Here is a 22146-nt window from a genome sequence, read left to right on the forward strand (position 1 = left end):
TTCTGTGAAGCTCTCATAGAATTCTGCACTAAACCCATCTGATCCTGGGCTTTTTTGGTTGGGAGACTTTTAATAACTGCTTCTATTTCTTTAGGAGTTATGGGACTATTTAGATGGTTTATCTGATCCTGATTTGACTTGGGTACCTGGTATATGTCTAGAAAATTGTCCATTTCATCCTGATTTCCCAGTTTTGTTTAGTACAAGCTTTTGTAGTAGGATATATATATATATATATATATATATATATATATATATATATATTTAATTTCCTCAATTTCTGTGTTATGTCTTCCTTCTTATTTCTTTAATTTGGATACTCTCTCTGTGTTCCCTCTGGTTAGTCTCCTAAGGGGTTACCTTTCTCTTTGATTTTCTCAAAGAATCAGATCCTGGTTTTGTTGATTCTTTGGAAAGCTCTTTTTGTTTCTACTTGGTTGATGTCAGCCCTGACCTTGTTTATTTCCTGACTTCTACTCCTATTTGGTGTATTTGCTTCATTTTGATCTATAACTTTTAGGTGTGCTTTCACCTAAAGGGCTGATAGTGCATGCCCTTTCTCCAGTTTCATTTTGGAGGCATTCAGAGGTATGACTTTTCCTCTTAGCACTGCTTTCGTTGTGTCCCATAAGCTTGGGTATGTTGGGTCTTCATTTTCATCAAATTCTAGAAAGTCTTTAATTTCTTTCTTGATTTCTTCCTTGACCAGGTTATCATTGATTAGAGTGTTGTTCACCTTCCATGAGTATGTGGGCTCTCTGTCATTTTTGTTGTGATTGAAGACCAGCCTTTGTCCATAGTGATCTGACAGGCTGCATGGGATAATTTCAATCTTCTTGCATCTGTTGAGGCCTGTTTTGTGACCAATTTATATGGTAAATTTTGGAGAAGGAACCATGAGGTGTTGAGAAGAAGGTATATTTTTGTTTTAGGATTAAATGTGTTTTGGATATGTGTTAAATCCATTTGGTTTATAACTTCTGTTAGTTTTTGTGTCACTGTTTAGTTTCTGTTTCCATGATCTGTCCATTAGTGAGAGTGGGGTGTTGAAATCTCCCACTATTATTGTGTTAGGTGCAATGTGTGAGTTGAACTTTAATAAGGTCCCTTTTATGAATGTATGTGCCCTTGCATTTGGAGCACATAAATTCAGGATTGAATGTTCATCTTGGTGGATTTTTCCCTTGATGAAGATGAAGTGTCTTTCCTTTTTTTTTTTTTTTTTTGATAACTTTTGGTTGAAAGTCGATTTTATTTGATATTACAATGGCTACTCCTCCTTGGACCATTTGCTTGGAAAATTTTTTGCCAGCCTTTTACTCTGAGGTAGTATTTGTCTTTGTCACTGAGGTGTGTTTCCTGTATGCAGCAAAATTCTGGGTCCTCTTTACTTATCCAATATGTTTGTCTTTTTCTTTTTATTGGGAAATTTACTCCATTGATACTGAGAGTTATTAGGGACCAATGATTGTTGTTTCCTGTTATTTTTGTTGTTAGAGGTGGAATTATGTTTTGTGTGGTTATCCTACTTTGTGTTTGTTGTAAGAAGATTACTTTTTGCTTTTTCTAGGGTGTAATTTTCCTTTATGTGTTGGAGTTTTCTGTCTGTTATCCTTTGTACAGCTGTATTTGTGGAAAGATGTTGTATTTATTTGGTTTTGTCATGGAATATCTTGGTTTCTCCATCTATGTTAATTGAGTGTTTTGCTGGATATAGTAGTCTGTGCTGGCATTTATGTTCTCTTAGGGTCTGGATGAAATCTGCCCAGGATCTTCTGGCTTTCATAGTCTCTGATGAGCTGTCTGGTGTAATTCTGAAGGCTATGCCTTTATGTTAATGACCTTTCTCAGTATTAAATAAAATGATCATGTGCTTGTTTTTGTTTGTTTGTTTGTTTGTTTTTGAGTTTGCTTACATAGTGAATTATCTTGGTGGACTTCTGTATACTGAGCCATCCCTGCGTCCCTGGGATGAAGCCTACTTGATCATGATGGATGATCATTTTGATATGTTCTTGGATTCAGTTTGGAAGAATTTCAATGAGTAATTTTGCATCAATATTCATGAGGGAAATTGGTCTGAAGTTAGAGGCCAGAGAGCCAGGAGATGGAGGAGGAGAAGAATGACCCAGCTCTGTGTGGCTTTAATTAGACATGGGTAGCTAGAATATCATATAAGTGATGGATTATTATAGGTCAATTTGTCCTATCTAGGTGTGCCATTTATAACATTATCACTTGTTTCTGAGTTTATTGTGTAGATGTATTGTGCGGTGAAAATTTACTGATATAAATCTGTTTGAGAAATTACAAGTCCTAGTGTTTTGATTTTGCTGGGATACTGGGAATTGTGACAATAATCATTATGTGTGGATGATGGTAATGTGAACAGAGTTTTAAGCAGAGAGCTGTGAGATGGTGGCCGCTGATGGGGATAATCACTGAGGTAGAGGGATTGAGACAGGGCCCAGAGAGTAGCAGGTGGTAAAGTAGGATGGAAATTGGGAACTTAGTGAGGAAGGTGGAGACGTTTTGAGAATTCTCAGTCAGAGAGTCTGCCAAGATGGATATTCTCTGCTAGTGCCATGTGGTCCACAGATTCTGCTGCTAGTTTGGCCACATCCCTACATAGTTTTAAAATATTTTACCACTAAAGAGTATATTTACTTTTATAAAGATCATATAGCTATTACTTTTAAAGGCTAGCTTTTTAAGGGATTAGTTAATTTTTTCCAGATTAAAAATAATATGTGAATAAATACCAATTTGTTATTTGTAGTTTGAGATTGTATTTTAATTAAATTGTTTCTTTCTTTTTTCCAAGCCCTCTCACATACCTTCCTCCACCCTCCTTTAATTAATTAATTACATTAATTAATGGCCTTTTAAAAATTGTTTTTGTATGCATATGTGTTATTACATGCATTATATATACATATACATTCTCAAATATAACCTGTTGAGTCTGTATAATGTTACTAGCATATATACTTTCAAGGTTGACCATTTCACAATTAAAAACTAATTGACATGCTCTTCTCTGGGAAGAGACACCTTTCTTGCTGCCAGCTTTCCTTAGTTGCCTATAGTTCTTTGAATAGCATTGGGTTTTTTTGGGTCTCATGTAGTTTGCCATGGTCATTGGTGTCCTTTTTTAGTATACTTCTGGGTAATGATGTTGATGCTAGTGATATTACAATTATTGAAGGAGAATCAACAACCACTAATTTACTAAGCCAGTTTAATCCTTAGCAATAGTCTATAAACATTTGTCCTATACCCATATATAAGTGTCGCCTTCAGTCCTTATCAAAGAAAATTCTCTTTGCAGATAGCAATCACTATAGAAGACCACATGAGTCAATATGGAGGATTGTAAAGCACAGTTCCAAGAGATAAATCTAAAACAACACTCTTGCACCAAAATATTAAGGATCATTGCTTAAGATGATCAGGGAGTTTCTGTGAGATGGTGTCTCCTAGTAACAGATGACATCTAGTAATATATGGAGACCTGTGAGGTATAGCTGGCAACTTAGATCATAGCTAGAAAATTATACATACTATGCAAATTTTAACTAAATTTTTTCAGTTCTAAATTTTTCATGCTTTTCGGGATGGATGAGGTTAAGTTCCTTTTATACAACATGATTTGCATACATCATATTATGTTCAGCTACAGTATTTTGAAGCAAAATGTGTTACATTAATTCCATATGCCTATATATTCCTTTCTATTTTCATGTCTTCTATGAACACATTTAAATTAAACACACAGTGGACATACCCTTGCCTATTTGAATAGTCTTTTACTTTCAAGTTTGTTCTGCTTCAATTGTTCTATTATATTTATGAAAAGAATTTGAATAATAACATTGTATATTGAGTGTCCAGTTGATCTCTTTGTCTTTATCTTATCTGTATTTTCATTTTATCTTCTCTTCAGTTGATCATCTTTTGGTTATAGGTAACTGACAATTTCTCTGCTACATTTATATCATGATGCTAGGACAAATTGTAGTCCAATGGCTTTGTGGCTTGTTTGGTGTCCCAAAGGCTTCTGCTTCAAGTCTTTCTTGGTTATAGATGGCCAGGTCAGTCTCTGGATCAGCCATTAGTGAGAGTATTAGGTACTGTTACCCTATATATTCCTGGGAGGTTTTATTTTACTAGGTTTCTATCTTTTGCCCCCAAAGCCCACCAATTCAGGTTTTCTTCCATAGTATTCTCTCCCTCTATCTTCTCTCCATGTGACCCCTCTAGTTCCCTCCTGTCCACTCTCTGTCCACAAGCAACATCTATTCTATTTCTCTTTCAAGGGAGATCTTCTCCTGAGTGCTCCTTTTTACTTAGTCTCTCTGGGTCTGTGGATTGTATCATGGCTATCATTTGCTTTGCAGTTAATATTTATTTATAAGTGAGTACATACAATAATCTTCTTTCTAGGTCTGGGTTATGTCTACCGAACAGATGCTGCATCCTACCAAAAAGGCACTTGCTCCACTATGTTCATGAATGCTTTATTCATAATAGCCTGAAATGGAAATAACCTTGATGTTCCTTGACTGAAGATTGGATAAAGAATATGTGGTATATTTACACTATGAAATATTGCTCACCTATTTAAAACAATGGCATAAAATTCACAGCAAAAACAGAAGTAGAACACACACTTTTTAAAAATGGATGTTAGTAACAAAAATGTTTTTTTTTGTTGTTGAAATTTTTAAAACATATACTGAAGGATAATTTTTTGCCTATGTTTGAGAAAAGTTTTCCATTGCATCATGGAAATCCAAATCACAGTTAAGTAATTAACAAGTCAAGAAACATTTGAAATAAACTTGTGAAAATAATTTTAAATACATATACGAAAAACTCTGTAGTATTTTGGCTCATGTTCCCTAAGCCTGGTTTCCAGAAGCGAGATTACAGATATATCCACTGGAGCTAAGCTTTCCATGGTCCTTTGATCTTTTTCTTGAAGCTGTGATCTTCTTTAATGGTCTTCATTTGTGATAGAAAGAAGCTTCTTTGATAAGGAATGATAGCTATACCTATATGTGGGTTTAAAGTGAAGACTTATGATGTAGTTAGGAAGTCTACTGTTCTAGAAAATGTTGGTGGTAGTTACTATCTATGACCCATGCCTTCACTAGCTCCAAGTAGTTGGGGAGGTTTCTCATATCATGAACAAGATTTATCCTGCTTACTAGGACTTAAGGTCATTTAGATAGTTATAGAGTATTACCAGCATATGAATACTACTATTCTGTACCTCTATGAATATCTTGTCATGCTGGTCCTGGCTATGGTAAATAGATGTCAGCACTGGGAAGAATTATTTACTGCTTCCCTCCGATAGCAACTTGTTTATCATTTTCTGGTAGAACAGATGGTAGACTGATCTGGAAAACTCTGATTGAGAGTACCTTTTATAGAAATCCTTGTATAAAGGAGACCTGGACAATGGCAATATCAATGAACATACTGACATGGAAGGTGGAAGAACTTTCACGGTCTCTCTAAAGATTAAAAAATTTAGGGCAACTAATGACTGCTGAGAGAGGGAAGAATACCCTATCCCAGGGATGAGGCCCTTGATTAATTTTCTAATACAAAGTAGTCAACCATATAGAGGCATACCATAAAAATAAGTTCATATATATACATATATGTAAAAATATTTAAGATATATATATCTTCTTTTATCAAGTAACTATGCTTATACTTTTCCTTAAAATTTATATTTTAATAAAATAATTAATATTCTATAATATGTGAATATACATATCCAAATATATATTTAATATTTATATTATTTTAATATTTAATGTACAAATATACATATATTCTTTAGTATTTGTATACATATAATAAAAATGAGGATATCAGTTTGAAACTGAAAAGAAATATAGAAAGTGTGGTAGGGATACAATGATGATATAAATTTATTATAATTAAAAACATTTTTAAAAGTTCCAAAATTAAAAAAGCAAAATTTAAATGGAGGGAAGAAAGATTGTTAAGAGCCATAGGTCCAGAAAATCTTGTCTAAGATTGTGTCTTCTAGAAATGACAGGAAAGTTTCATCCATGATACTTCATAAATTATGCTGGCCTAATGGGATAATGACAAGAATAATGGATATTCTCATGGAGAAAGGGGAATACTGAAAGTTTTCCCACCCCTAGATAAGTAACTGCAGCTAACCAATGTGTACTAGGTACTACAATTAATTTTTCCTATAGTGACCTCTTAGTTGGTTATGCAATACAAAGTGGCCATTGTATACATACAAGCACCACTAACCTGTCCCTATACATTTTATTTATATATCTATGCATTACATGTATATATGTGTAACAATATTTAAATTGAAAGGGGCTCCGTTTGCAGAGTTGGTAGGAAGAAGGGAAGTGGGAAATAACATAATTATATTTTAATAACAAAAATATTGAGAAAAAGTGTGAGCATATATATTTGAACAAATAAGGAATTACTGATCTGCTTGAATCTGTTGTCATATGAGCATAGCGTCTGATGAAAAAAGGATGGTCTGGTTGTGGACTCTCGATGACCTAATGCTTGATTGATCTGACAGAACAGGTCAATTTTTAATCTTCTGGGAAGCCTTATAATACCATATCAAACTAAATTAATTTGTTACAATTATCTACATCATAAAAATCAATAGCATCATAAACAGCAGTTTAATAGAATTCTTGTCCATAATAGAAATTTAGAGATATGAAACACTCAATGTGAGACTAGATTAAATAATGATTGCTGTTATAAATAAGTGTTATATCTTAACAGAGTGGGAGAAATATGTTTAGTTCCATATATAGTACAGAATTAAGATATATCATGCATGAGTGTTTAGAAGTTTAATTCATCCAAACTAAAATATTCTCATTTTGTAACATATTTTAATGTTGTTACTACAATGCAGTGTGTTTCTTTTGGCTGTTATTAGGACTATATTTTTCCAACAAATTTTACTTTTTAAAATTTGCAAGTAGCAACACATTTATTTCATGCAAAATGCACATCAGTGTGTATTACATTTTTCATTTATTTTAAATTTTGACACAAAATTTTATAGATGCATTCTAAATGATTTATATTATGCAAAAAGTTTAACAAAAGCCAGTGTAAGTGCATACTGCTTCAAAAAGAAAGCCAACAGTGGTATTGGTACTCAGATTACACTGATCTTTATCAAATTATTGTTCTTTAAGAGAAGGAACAGTAACACAATATATTAAATATATGGCGATTGAATGAGAATGGCTCAATAGGAGCCTATGTAATTTTAAAACTGAGATTTAAACTCTTATTTATTAATTTAAATCCCAAATGCCTGTGCCCTCCTTACAGAATTCCTCCTGGTCAATAGCAGGTGAAATTATTTGGAAAAAGATGTGGGCTTGTTTGACAAACTGTACCATTAGTGGTGGGCCCATTCTCTCTTTTCCCTCTCCCTCTCCCTCTTCTTCTCTCTCTCCCTTTCCCTCTCCCTTTCCCTCTCCCTCTTTCTCTCTTTCTCTCTCCTTCTGGCCTGAGGATACAGATGTGAAGCTTTCTGCTACTGCTAAAGCATCATACCTAACTGCTCCCTCTATGATAATCATGCACTGACCTTCTAAAACTGTACATGATCCTCTAATCAAATACTTGCTTTAAGAAAAATTGGCTTCATTATAGTGTCTGTTCATAGCAACTGAGCAGCAACTAAGAGAAAATGAATACACAAAATAAGTTATATTAAATCCTAACGGACAGTTTTTAAATTCAGAAAAATAGGTTTGGGAATACTATATCTCAAGTTTACTGTGAGTGATCAAATTGGAAATTACAGTTTTCTTTGCCTCCACTTAATTTTTATTAATTGTGGTCAATCCTCTTTAAATAGCTTTAAACACTACTTTCTGCACTCTGTGGCACAATTCAGTTAAAGACCTCATTATTTTTGTCAAAATATTTAAACATATTCTGACAAGATACCATAGCTGAACATGTCGAGGTAATAGAACATACAATTTTTAAACTTGTTAATATTGCTTCACTATTGACAAACTTCTTATACATGATGTTGAATGGACACAATATTTGTGACATAACATGTGAAATACAATGCTCTTAACATCGTCCTGAAAATATTTAAGTCTAGGTTTGATAAATATACCTTGCCTGTCTCATCCCAACTTTTTTTCCATCAGAATGTTTTGAGTATTTGGGAATTTCACATAATGCAAACCAACACTTACTACTCAGTCCTCCCAGGTCGACCCTCTGTGCTTTTGAAGAAGAGGAGAAGAGGAGAAGGGGAGGAGGAGGAGGAAGAAGAGGAAGAGGAGGAGGAGGAGTAGGAAAATGAAGAGGAAGAGGAAGAGAAAAAGAAATAGCACACACACACATGCACACACTTATAAAACAACAACAAAACAAACCCCAGAAGTCCAATCTGTGTTACCCATATATGCAGTGCAACACTGTCAAACTCCTGGTGGCCAAACACTTTGGAAAACTGAATCACCCCAATTTTAAATTAACTCTTGTCCTTTAAAGTTTTCTCTAAAACATTATTTCTACCCATGGCATCCTTGTTTTTTATTGTTGACAGTTATCAATCCTACTCAATGGGTAAAGGCATACTTAATATTTGACTTTTCTATAAGATCACCTAAATTAATTTACTTTTAGATTATCATAAGAAACTGTTCACCTTGAACTGATATTTTAGTTAAATTATTTTATGTGATGTACTTATCTTGAAAGAATATCTAAATTGTTAAGTCTTTGCACAATTGTATAATTCCATATATGATACACATATCACTCTTTATTAAAAAGTTAGACTTATTCTTCCTTCATCAGATGATATGTTGGCCAAGCTTTATTATTTACATTTTTAAGACTACCGATGTGGATGCTTGCAGCCAACCACCGGACTAAGCACAAGGTCCCCAATGGAGGAGTAATGGGAAAAACTGAAGGAGCTGAAAGGGTTTGCAATTCAATAGGGAAAACAAGATCAATCAACCAGACCCATCAGACTTCCCAGGGACTAAACCACCAAAGAGTACACATGGAGGGACCCATTGCTCCAGCAGAATATGGAGCAGAAGATTGCTTTATTTGGTATCAATGGGAGGGGAGACCATTGGTCTTGTGAAGGATTGATGCCCTAGTGTAAGGGAATGTCAGGGTGGTGAGGCAGGAGGAGTTGGGTGGGCAGGTGAGGACCCTCACAGAAATAGGAGGGAATGGGGATGGGATAAGGGAATTGCAGAGGTAAAACCAACCGGGAAGGGGGGAATAACATCTAAAATGTAAGTAAATAAAATAACCAATAAAAAAGAGAGAGGAAGGAAAGAAATTTGAAGAAATATTCTGGTAAATTTTCTCTTTTACTTTGAATAGTAATGTATAGTATCATCCTAGTAGTGTATGTTTGCTAAAACTTATGTATTCGATATGTGTTCCTATGCTACTGAAGATAACCTCAGGAATTAACTACACAGGATAATTAATTATAGGTTCTTTATCAGTGGAATTTCAGTTTCCTTTAACATCTACAAATCAGCAATACTGCTATCATTCCAATGATCTTAGGCATTAAAATCTAATTCCCGTAATGCATGCAGATCATTTCCCACCTCTGCATCATGCTGAGCAAGATGTTAACTTTTTATGGTAATCAACTGGAAAACTTGCCCCTCGACTTCTAGTATTAGCTCTATTGTCCCTTGCTTTCAAGATATCTGAGTTATTTTAAAAAATGAACATATTACTAGTAATTTTAACATTAAAAACTTTGAATAATTATTTAAACTAATTTAACCTGGAGATCAGTTAATATTTTACTTAAATAAACAAAACTCTAATTGTATCTATAGCTGATAGACTGGTCCTGAATATGCGTGTGTGGGTTTATGTGAGATTCTCTTTATGAAAGAGTCTTGCAATCAGAGATTTTTTTATTGACTAAATTATTCACCTTACATCCCGATGTCCCAAATGCAGCTTTCCACCCCTCCTTTCCTCCCAGTTGTTGTCTCACCAACATTCACCCCTATGTTTCTCCCCAGAGGCCTCCCATGGGTATCAACCAACCTTGGCATATCAAGTTGCAGTAAGACTGGATTCATCTTCTCTTATTGAGGCTAAACAAGGCAACCCAGTTAGGGGAAAGGGATCCAAAGGAAAGTAACAGTCAGAGATAGTCCCATTTCCTGTGCTGGTAGGAGTCTCACAACAACCCAGTTGCACAACTGTTACATATATTCAGAAGGCCTGTGTGTTCTCTAGTTTGTGCTTTAGTCTCTGTGAGACCCTATGGCTGTAGCTTAGTTGATTCTGTAGCGTAGTTATTATGTTGTATTATGATTTGCTTCACTTTACCCTTCTGGCTGCTTCATTCCTTCCTCTTCCTCTTTAGGATTTTACATACTCTGCCTCATAGTGAGCTCTGGATCTCTGCACCTGATTCCATCAGTTTCTAGGTGAAGCCTCTGTTATAACAGTTATGCTATGTTCCTTTCTGCAAGTATAGTAGAATGTCATTGATAGTCAGGGCATGTGTCACAAACTGGGAAAGCCATTGGGTGTCCATTCCCTCAATTTCTATTCCATCTATCCTCCTGCACATCTAGAAAATACCATTCTGAGGGAGGTACCACAAACCTAGATAAACAAACACGATATAGACTTACATATAAATGGAAACTAGCCATAAATAATAGAATAACCACGCTACAATCCACAGAATCAAAAAACTAAAGAACAAGTAGGTCCTGAGTGTAGATGCTTAAATCTCTCTCAGAAAGGAAGAGAGAATATACATCTGAGATGGATGGAGGTAGGGAAATGGGAGCATGTAATGATAGGAACAGGAGGGAAAAGCAGGGGTGAGAACAGAGGGAGAGATTACTAGGAGAGAGGACTAGAATCAAGGTAAGTAGCCTCTCTGTGATGAATCAGAAACCTAGGACAATGAAGACTCCCAGAAATTTATAATGGTGACATTAGCTAGGACCCCTAGTGATGGGGGATATGGAATCTGAATGACTATCTTCTATAAACAGGAAAGGCTTCTAATGGAGGGACTGGAACATCAAGCTGGCCATAAATCCTATGACCTACAATTCTTCTAACAATATTATTTTGTTTCATGCATGTCTCTTTATGTAAAAATTATATATAAACATGTGTGTGTGCCTCACACACAAAAAGAGCAAAATCAACCAAAGAAAACATTTACAGAGTAAATGCACAATCCAATTGTATAACATTCCCCCAACATATTGTGTGTATAATTGTAATTGTGACACAGTAGAATACTTCTGAATATTTAAAAAAAATCACTCGGGGTTATTTGCCATTAATATTTTATAGGAAGAAAAATGAGATCCTTATTGTGAGCTATCATTCAAGATATATTAATGGCTGAGAGTCACTGATGTATGAACATACAAGATAAGTATTACACTGCATTCAAAGAGATATGTTTACAAACCAGCTGTCAAACAATATTTGCAGCTACATTTTGTAACTGCAAATGCTGTGATAATTTACAACACACAAAGAACATATTGATCGCTGAGCATGAAAATGTGTGCTTTTGCACCATTATTAATGGGACTGAAAAATGCTGGTTGAAAATTTCTGGCCAATGACTTCCAGATCTGCTAAGAGAATGCATATAGACGTACTGAGTAGTCAAAAATATCACAATAGAGATTTTTGACAACATGATAATATCAATAAGATTACATAATAATTATTATGATATCAGTCTAGAGCTGCTCCTAGGTAACAAGGGCCTCCTTTGTTAGGGAATAGGAAACAGCTAAAATATGCTAAAAATATTTATACTATCACAGAAATAATAATTTATTAGCAGTATTAATGAGTCAGTTTATTCCTTTTTGTAATTAATTTGTTAAGTGGAGAATAATTTTATGCTTCAATTTAAGTAGAAAAAAAGTGATGCCCAAATATTGCACAAATTATTTTTATGAGGATAATTATAGAAGAGATTTGTATATTGTCATTAACTCAGACCCAGCAAAAAATAAAGGAGGATCTACACAAAATATATTCGAGGTCAGACTTGCTTTTGTTTTATAAGTTGTATTCAACTACACTTGCAATCAGACATCAGCACGTTTAATCTGGGAAACTTTGGAATTCTCTTTTCACTTATTATCTGATGCCCAACTACATTCAATCTTATTCTCTATTAAAAAAACCTTTTGGATTTTGAATTTTATCATTGCTTTCCTGATTCATTGATGGTAATATTTTCTTTTACTTTACTTTGTGGCATTTTCCCCTTCCTCGTCTCCTCCCACTCCCTCCTTCTCATTTCTCCTATCTCTGTCCATTCCCTTTTAGTTCATAAGGTGGGAAGGCTGCCATGGTTATTAACCTGCCTTGGCATATCAAGTTGCAGTAGGACTAGATGCACCTTCTACTATTGAGTTAAGACACAACAGCCCAGTTAGAAAAAAAATGGTCCAAAGACAGGCAACAAAATCAGAGACAGCCCCTACTCTAGTTTTTAGGGGTCCCACATAATCACCAATCTGCCCATCTTTTACGTACACATAGGAGGCATAGGATCTTGTCATTCATGCTCTTTGATTGGTTGTTCGATCTCTATAAATCCTTATGGGACAAGTTGAAGTTATTCTGTATGTTTTATGTGGTGTCCTTCACCTTTCTGGCCTTTTCAATCTCCTTCCACTCTTTTAGAAGATTCCTGAGCTCTAATGTTTGACTGAGGGTCTCTGCATCTGTTTCCATCAGCTGCTAGCGAAGCCTCTCAGAGGACAGATTTGCTAGGTTCCTAGCAGCCAGTATAAGGGAATATTATGAATAGTATCAGGAGTGGAATTTCTTTTATGGCAAAATCTCAGAGGTCTCAAATTGAGCCAGTCATTAGCTAAACATTTGCTCAATTTCTGCTTCTTTCTTATTCACGCGCATCTTATAATCAGGACATATTGTGGGTCGACAGTTTTGTGGGGAGATTGCTGTCCCCACCCCGCCATAGTTGCCTTCTTCCTGATTACAGAAGGCCCCTTTAGGTTCTATATCTCCTATTGATATGAGTCTTAGCTTCACCTTCGTACATTCCGAGAACTTTGCTTTGCCTAGGTTTCTAGTTAATTCCAGATATGCCCTCCACCAGCCCCTGTTGTCTCCACCTCTGTTCTAACCACACTATATGCCTCTTGTAACTTTACCACCCCTTCTCCCATTCTGTTCCCTCCCCATGTCCCCCCATATTCATTTTGTTTCCATTTCTCAATAAGATTCAAGCATCCTTTCTTAGGTCGTCTTTGTTACTTACCAGTTTGGTCTGTGGATGGTAGCATGATTATCCCGTACCTTATGTCTAATATCCACTTACAGTTAGTTGAGTACATGTCATGTAAAGGGATTTTCTCTGGATTACCTCACTCACGGTGAAATTTTCTAGTTCTATCCATTTCCTTGCAAATTTCCTGATATTATCATTTATAATAGATGAGTAGTATTCCATTGGGAAAGTGTATGACACTTTTATCCATTCTTCTGCTGGGTACATTTTGGTTGTTTCCAGTCCTGGTATTAAGAATCTGCTGATACGACCATAATTGAGGAAGAGTACCTGTGGGTAGGTGGAGTATCTTTTGGGTATATGCACAAAAGTTGTACAGCTGAGTTTACAGGTAGAATTATTCCCAATTTTCTGACAAGCCACCAAATTGATTGGCAAAGTTGTACAAGATTTCCCACCCTGCTGCAATGGAGGACTGTTCCCCTTGGTCTACATCCTCACTAGCAGAAGCTGTCTCTTGCATTTTTTTTGTCTTAGCCATTCTGGTGGGTATAAGACAAAGATAGCATATAATAGGATTTCATGGCTCCTATAAGAGCATACATCAATTCTTTTGATAAAACACACACACACACACACACACACACACACACACACACACACACCCCATTCTGATGCTTTTCATTTCTGTTGAAAACCTCAATTAGTACAGATTTAATTTTAGAGAATCATAAGATTAAGGATTGGCTTTTGAAAATTTGCTCTTTGTTATAGAAATTGGTTTTCTAATCCCATTAGATGTTAATATCTAATAATTCTACTTCTCAAAAAGAGATGAAAGAGAATCACAGATTAAAGCTTCAGTGGAGATATTCAAATTATTCAACTCAATAGCAGAATGACAATGTTTAGCAAACCATGGTATAAACAGATGTTCTCTGACTTAGGCATCTGTATACTATTTTGAGGGCATTTGTCAAAGGCCAACGTCTACAGGGGAAACTGAGGGGAGGGCATAGATTCAGTAATTATCACTCAGTAAATTGTTCTCTAAGGGAATAAAGCTTTATTTATGAGGGGCTTGCATTTCCTGTGACTCTCTAGACTATTTGAACCCTTTACACTCTTTGGGGTCTGGCAAGAAGAAAAAAAATGATGAAAATAATACATTCAGAGAAACATTCCCACACTGAGTAGGTAATGCAAGACAAGCTCCAATAACTTCACATATACGCATATGTATATACATGAATGGACATATACATACATACAGGTAGATATATACACATACATACATTAAAATTTTAAAGCAAAGCTCCAATGACTTTACATATATTTATATACACATGTATTTGTTAGACAGAGCAAACTCCAACTATCAGACTGCAACATTTTCTTCTAAATTCATGCATATAACTTTTCTGCCTTCAAACAAGAGGTAGTTTCATAGGTAGGACAAAAAGTAAGAGTAATAACTATAACAAGATGCAAGGCTGATTGTAAAGAATATAATTTTGCCATTGAAAAGAAACTTTCTTAATCAACCTAAGAGCCAAGCAAGTAAGTTAATAAGACGAAGGGTCCCTCCTTTAAAAAAGCCATTATCCAACTGAGCAAGTCTAAGAAACTGAGAAATTTCTAAATACTTGTGAGCTACATCAGTTAACTGCAAGAGCTTAATGCAGTCTAAACAAACACATATGTGCACATATAGACATAATTAAAAATGAAATTAAAGAAGAAAAAGGGAGAATTCAGATATAGGAAACATAAATTCCAATCCTTTGTGATTTGTCTTGAGCAGTAATTACTCAGTGGTAATTGTTAGGATACAAAAATGAATATTTTTGTTTTGGCATAGAAAGGGTAGACCATGAAAGAGAAGAGGACCAGAGTGAGACATAATGATGTATGTAGAGGAAATGTTGACTGAAGGTAGGAGACTTAGAGTCAGAGTAAGGCTTCTCTTTTTAAATGAAACATTGTTAGACCTGCAAAAACGTGTCACAGACATTTGCAATACGATAAGTTTTCAAAAGACTTGTTAAATAAAGTCAATATATAAACAACATTCAATACATAAACAAATTAATAATACAATTTATTTGAAGAACTATAATATACTATGAAATTAATTATGCCAGCACATAAGAATAAATAACCCACTAGAATATCATTGCTTATTCCTACCAGTATATTGAGTTTTCTCTATACAATACCTTTGTAAGTTTATTTAACTTTGCTTTATCCAGATATAATTTAAATCAGAATGTTGATTATGATTACTTAATATATAATTTCACAGTTTATAAAAATATTTTAGCAAGAATTCATAGTTTTACTATTGTTTAGCTCACATTTACATCTGCCTTACTTAGGGCATTATACTGCTGGGAACAGAACACTTAACCAAGAAAATTCGTATGAAGGAAAGAATTTAATGAGTGTTGGCATACAGTTCAGAGATTTTTGTCCCTTATCATGGTCGGAAGCATAGTAGCACACGGCAGACATGATGCTGAAGAACTGAGAGTTGCACATTTAGATCCTCAGGCAGCAGGAAGAGAGATTGAGCCATTGTGCCTGGCTTGAGATTCTGAAACCTCAAAATCCATCAGGATCACACCACTTCAACAAGGCCACACCTCCCATGATGCCAATCCCTGAGTCTACAGTCATTTTCATTCAAATCAGCACAATGCTGTAAGCAGAAATCTTTCTTTTTTTTCATTTTTTCCTCCAACTTCATTAAATTGGGTATTTCTTATTTAAATTTCAATTGTTATTCCCTTTCCCGTTTTCTGGGCCAACATCCCCCTAACACCTCCCGCTCCCCTTCTATATGGGTGTTCCCCTCCCCATCCCCTACCCCCCCCCATTACCGCCCTCCCCCCAACAATCACGTTCACTAGAGGTTCAGTCTTAGCAGGAACAAGGACTTCCCCTTCCACTGCACCAGAGCTTCCAGGGACTAAGCAGAATTCTTAACTATCTTCTAAATGGTACCAGCTTTCTTGAAAACTAATAGTTTATAAAGCTGAGTCTGAAAAATAATCACACTACTGAAATTTGTTACTGTTAAAAGTGTACTTGCCGCTCACAAGCACATGTTTACATTGATACTGACAGAAAATGTATACTTTGTAAGGTAATGAATTTACATGAATCTTTCTGAATTTGACACAAAAAGGCTGCTTTTCTTAAGTTAATATGTTTGACAGGTCAATAAACTCCTTAAACTTCAATGCTTAACAATGATTTATTGAGATCAGATATAGATGCAATCATAGTAATTATGAGTACTTTCAAGACACAAATAATTTACCTGATGTCATGTAGAAGGCAAAACGAGTTTAAGTACACAGATAATCACTGCAGAAGCCAGGAAAGTAAATCACACAGGTTAAGTGTTCATAGAACGAGGTGCTTAGCTGTTCCCACAAGCACATTGCAAAAATGTAGTTTACAAACATTATGTGTGTATACCTAAGACCTTTTCCTTGAAAAGCTTGAGCACTGCTGTAGGCCATAAAACTCATCATGAAAGACATTATTTGTACTTTACCACAGTCTAAGTGACTTTTATGCTATCTTAGGGCCAGGCAGCATGATTAACTTACTCACTCTCCCTAGATTTTTATTGAGCATTGTTTGTAAGTCAAAAGGAATCCATCTTATGGATGAAGTCATATGTATGTTTTGTATAAAGCTTTGGTGCAGATATGTCTTATCCTAAGTTAATTGTTATGAGAATCCTTTTTTCCAAAATTGTGCTGTGTTTAAATATAGCTAATATAAAATTATTCTTGGTTAAACTCTTTCATCCTGACCTAGCAGTGGTAACAAAATGGGGATGACTGGAGATTCATTCTTACTGCACCCTCATCATTTTCCCTGCCCTCTGTGAATCTTGAAGTTAAAGAAAAAGACCACTGTAATAGAAAATTGAATAGCATGAATTTCTAACACTTAGAAGGAAATAGTAAATGTTTTGATTATTTTTGAAACTGACTTTACAAAACAGTTTAGTTTTGTTCTTACATATTTTAAATTAAAACAATAATTTATTACTAAATTGACACAGCCAAATTATTGTTTTAAAATTATAGTTTAAGTACTCAAACAAACTATAGGGTAAGTAAATGAAGTTAACATTGATAAAGTTAAGACAAGAAGAGCTTTTTTTAAACTAGTGTTGATATTAATAAAACCAATAGCTCAAAGGAATATTTGGAACAAAATCATGGCATGATTTTGACTTAATTGGACAGTGCTTAGGAGTGTTAAAAAAATAAAGGTAAGGTATACTAAGTGGTACCTTTAAGTCTTACTTAGCTGGACAGATTTTAACACATTTGATGAGGCATAAAACAGTGTAAGAGTTTTCAAAATGAAAAATCATCATTCAGAGACCATGGATGCACATAGTGATTTATGGCATGTCTGATGTATTTATACCCAGGATCAAAAGGCTCTGGTTTTATATATTTGAATGATGGAAGGAAAATGAGTTGACATGTTACATATTTAAAGGTTTTTAGATCAACAGAGAGGCAAACAGATATAAGGACAATACAGTAACTCAAAGAAGAGTTCAGACTAAGCATTACATTCAGACTTTCACAAGCATTGAAATTCAAACCTGGGAAGAACATTGAGGGGAAAACAACAGGTAAAGAAGGAAGTTAGAAGATATTCCAAACATACAGTGCACTCTGGAATCTAATGGAAACATGTCTCTTTCAAAACCAAACCAAACCAAACCAAACCAAACAACAATAACAAAATCAAGTGACCAACTGTGACAAGTGATGTATATGGCTGCACTGCACAGTCCATGCAGACTGAATTAGTTAATCATGACACAAATAGTCTTAGTGAGTATGGCAATTACACTCAACTGACTTGAGAAACACAAACTCTGAAATAAACATAATGCCATCCAGAGACTGCCTCACCTGGGGATCCAGCCCATATGCAGTCATCAAACCCAGTCACTATTGCTGATGCCAACCAAGAAGTGCTTGCTGACAGGAGCCTGGTATGGGTGTCTCCTGAGAGGCTGTGCCAGAGCCTGACAAATGCAGATGAGGATGTTGACAGCCAACCATTGGGACCCCAATGGTGGAGTTAGGGAAAGGAATGAAGCAGCTGAAGGAGTTTGCAACTCCATGGGAAGAAAAAAAGATCAACCAACCAGACACCCCAGAACTCCCAAGGACTAAAGCCCAACAAAAGAGTACATAAGGAGAGACCCATGGCTCCAGCTGCATATAGAGCAGAGGAGGCCATGTCAGGGATCAATGGCAGGAGAAGCCCATGATCCTGGGAAGACTTGACGCCCCTTATAGGTAAAGGCCAGGATGGAGAGGCCAGAGTGGGTGTGTGGTTGGGAAGCACCCTCATAGTAGCAGGGGTAGGGGGAATGTGATAGGGGGTTTGCAGAGGAGAAACCAGAAAAGGGGATAACATTTGAAAAGTAAATAAAATATTGAAAAAATTAAAAATTTTAAAATTTAAAAAAAAGATGTCATGGATTTGAAAAAAAGCAAAAGAATGTATGTCAGGATTTGGGGGAGAAAAATGGAAGGGGGAAATTGTGTGATTGTATTATAATCTCTAAGAACAAAAAATAATTTAAAATCTCTATTTCAAATATATATTTATTTGTGTTAAAATTACATTATAGATTTAAATTTATCATAGTTTTCAAATTATGCCTGAAATTAAAAGCTTGTGTTATTATTTAAAACTAATATTTGGAAATTTAAACTATGCAAGAATTAGTAATGTTAGTATTAAATGACAGAAGCAAGGAGGCTACCTAAAGATGTTCTCTTCTCTATATTTATCCAGATCTAATCCCCCAGTCTCATTCCCACCTCTGCAGCAAAACATCTGAGTCACCCTTCCCTGTTCTCATTCCCCAACCACTCACTCCCCTAGCATCTCAAAGATCTTCCCCTTGTAATCTTCATCTTCTCATGCTTTGCTCTATAAAGCATTCCTAGCAGCCACGAACTGGTAATTCCATCCACATTTGTAGTTCTATCCCTTCAGATTCAATCCCTCCAGTCTTATCCCCAGCTCTGTAGCAGGAGACCTTTTGTTATCTTGTAAATTTAATTTTTTTTTCAAACCTTACTTTTAATACTGGGTTTTAAATGCTTTCTCCTCCCTTGGAGCCCACAGCCGACCAGAGGCATTGGAAAAGAAAGGATACAGGGAAGCGAATCTCTTTAGATCTTTAGAAAAACTGCAGTCTGTGTTGTCTGGAAATTGGCAATTCAGTTCACAGGTTAGCAGGCAGCAGCAGCTCTATCTGCTCACAGACACGTCAAAGATACACCAGCAGTCCAGTTCACAGAATCATGTTAGCAAGAGGGACCACAGGATCTAGCAGAGATTTCCCAGCCTCAGCCTCAGCCTCAGCCTCAGCCTCAGCCTCAGCCTCAGCCTCAGCCTCAGCCTCAGCCTCAGTCTCACCTCAGCTATCACCAGCCGGGGCAGCCAACAGAACACCAGGAGAAGTTCTTACCTGTGCCTCTCTCAGGGAAGCAATGATCATTGAAGACTCGGACCCACAAGCGTTGTACAGCTAGTTACACCAGCAAGCTGAGCTCTGCCTCTGTTACTCTGTGGAGTCCTATTTATACCCTCCAAACATCCTGTCTTGCACTTACGTGCCTTGCCTCAGCACGTGCATCCAATCAGCCTGAGTTTGTAGACTCCCAACAACTGGAGATCACCTAGGCAATGTAAGGTAGGCCAATAGTAGAGCATTGTGAGCAAAGAGTCCTTCATCACGTGTCCTTTCACGTACTTGCTTTAACAGACTTCCTGTGTCTGTTTCAGTAAATGTTCTTTCATGAGTCTGCTTTGGCCTTTCACTTCCGTGTCCATTTAAGCTAAATGTTCCATCATGCGTTTGCCCAAGCAAAGCACCATGTAACTGACTTTTCCAAAGAACCCTTAAGTTTCCACATCACTATCGCCCTTTCCTTTCTGACCTCTCCCCAACAGACCACTACAATCATTTCTTCCCCTATTTGTCTCAGTATCCCATGCTCCAATAAAAGCAGAGGTCCCCTGTGAACACGCAGGCTAAAAAGGCTAGGAAATCAGGCACTGAACCCAGCTAATACACAAGAAAAAGAAAAATATTCAACTGACTATGTGATATAATTCTTTAAAGAAGAAATGAATACATTTTTTAAAGGCAGGAAAACACAGTCAGTAGAAGGAAACGAAGAAGACCTGAAAGTGGAAATTGAAACAATAAAGATGTCAACACAAACTGAAGAGTTAGCAATCCGGCACCTCCAAGGCCAGCCTGAAGAACCCAGTGACAAGATGTCTTCATATCAGAACAAGCTGCCAGCCATGACACGCTCCCACTGTTGCTTCCTGTCACATATCCTCCTCCTCCTTTGCATTTACCACATTGTCTGATGTGTGTTCTTCTTCTTCCCTTCCAGCTTTCCCCCTCCGCCTGCACTGAGTGGCAGCTTCTATTTGCCCTGCTCCTCCTCCGTGAAGAACCCTCCCATGTGAGATCTGTCTCAGGGTGACTTTATGGATTCTGCCACATAGATCTAAGGTAAGGGGAACCTGAAAAGGAAAAGTTTAGAATGTTGAAAAGAAACAATAGTGGCAAGCTTCACTATTGAGAAATTCTGCTACTTACTGGCAAAGTATTTCCTCTCTGAATAGCTACACTGAGCTTGGTGCAAAATGCAGGACTCCTTTTCCCAGCAGGACTTCCTCTTCTCTACCTTATCTGGGGAGTCTAACCCCCAAACTCTACCTGAGGAATGCCACATAATCCTTGTTAATATCAGAGGTTAATCTTTATGGAAAGATTCTTTATGCAAATGAGGAATCCACAGAACCTTTAAATTCAGCCAATGAAACTTCACCCTACAAAAAACCCTCTCCCACTTCCCAAGGTTTATATAGTCCTTGTTCACCCCCAAAAATAAAGCATATAAGCTGTTCCATTGACTAATTTTTAAGAAAACTGTTTTCTAAAAGAGTCGTAGCACTGAAGTCTTCCGAGGAGACCTCTTTCTCCCAGCATTCACTGCTGGCCTGGTATCCTGCTGGCCTCCCTGTTTCAGACTTTGCTACACTCAGACACTAAAAGGGAAGTTTGGGACCTCAGAACTTGACTCTGCTCCATCTTTCCCTGACTGTTGTGAAGCAGTGCCTGGAAATCCCAAGAGATATTGTGAAAAATGGAGCTACACTTCAGGAACAGAATTCAAGAGATGGGTGTCAGAATCACAGACATTGAAGGTAGGATAGAATAAATGGATACATCAGTCAAAGAAAAGATTCTGTGATATAGAGCACAGGGTTGGAAAAAGATAATTGCAAGCAAATGGACCGTAGAAGCAAGCTTATGTAGTAACTTGAATATTTATCAAACTACAAATTAAACCAAAAAGCAATAAAAAGAAATGGGAAAGGGAACTAAACTACATGCTTATCAAAATAAGAATCTAAGAAGATATCATTTCAAATCTTAATGTCTATGTCTTAAACACAAGGGCAACCAAGTTTGTTAAAGACATACTAGAACAGTTTAAATCACATACTCCCCCACAGACATTGATAGTCAGAGATTTGAATATTCCATTCTCATTAATGGGCAGGTCATGAGAAAATACTAAATGGAGAAATACTGGGCCTAACAGATGTGGTAAAACAAATGATCCGGTCAGATACTTACTGAAAATTCCAATCACAAAATACTGCTCTTGACAAAAATTTAATAGGACTTTATGACCAGAGGAGTCCTGGGGAGA

The 22146-nt window shown here is 36.2% G+C and overlaps 1 long non-coding RNA gene across 4 annotated transcripts in view; it reads right to left on the reverse strand.

Annotated features, from left to right (window-relative positions):
• LOC148001124 (uncharacterized) overlaps positions 1 to 20062 on the reverse strand; it is a 98975-nt gene extending 78913 nt beyond the window's left edge. For 2 of the 4 annotated variants that reach the window (XR_015638510.1, XR_015638513.1), the window contains exon 1: positions 19875 to 20053. This is a non-coding gene — a long non-coding RNA (uncharacterized LOC148001124). Of the gene's footprint in view, positions 1 to 13366; positions 13667 to 19874 lie in introns of all 4 variants that reach the window. The other 2 variants (XR_015638511.1, XR_015638512.1) reach the window with 2 other exon arrangements.
• Between the last annotated feature and the right edge of the window lie 2084 nt (positions 20063 to 22146).

Source organism: Rattus norvegicus, chromosome 15, assembly GCF_021556685.1.
Source record: "Rattus norvegicus strain SHRSP/BbbUtx chromosome 15, alternate assembly SHRSP_T2T, whole genome shotgun sequence".
Taxonomy (NCBI): domain Eukaryota; kingdom Metazoa; phylum Chordata; class Mammalia; order Rodentia; family Muridae; genus Rattus; species Rattus norvegicus.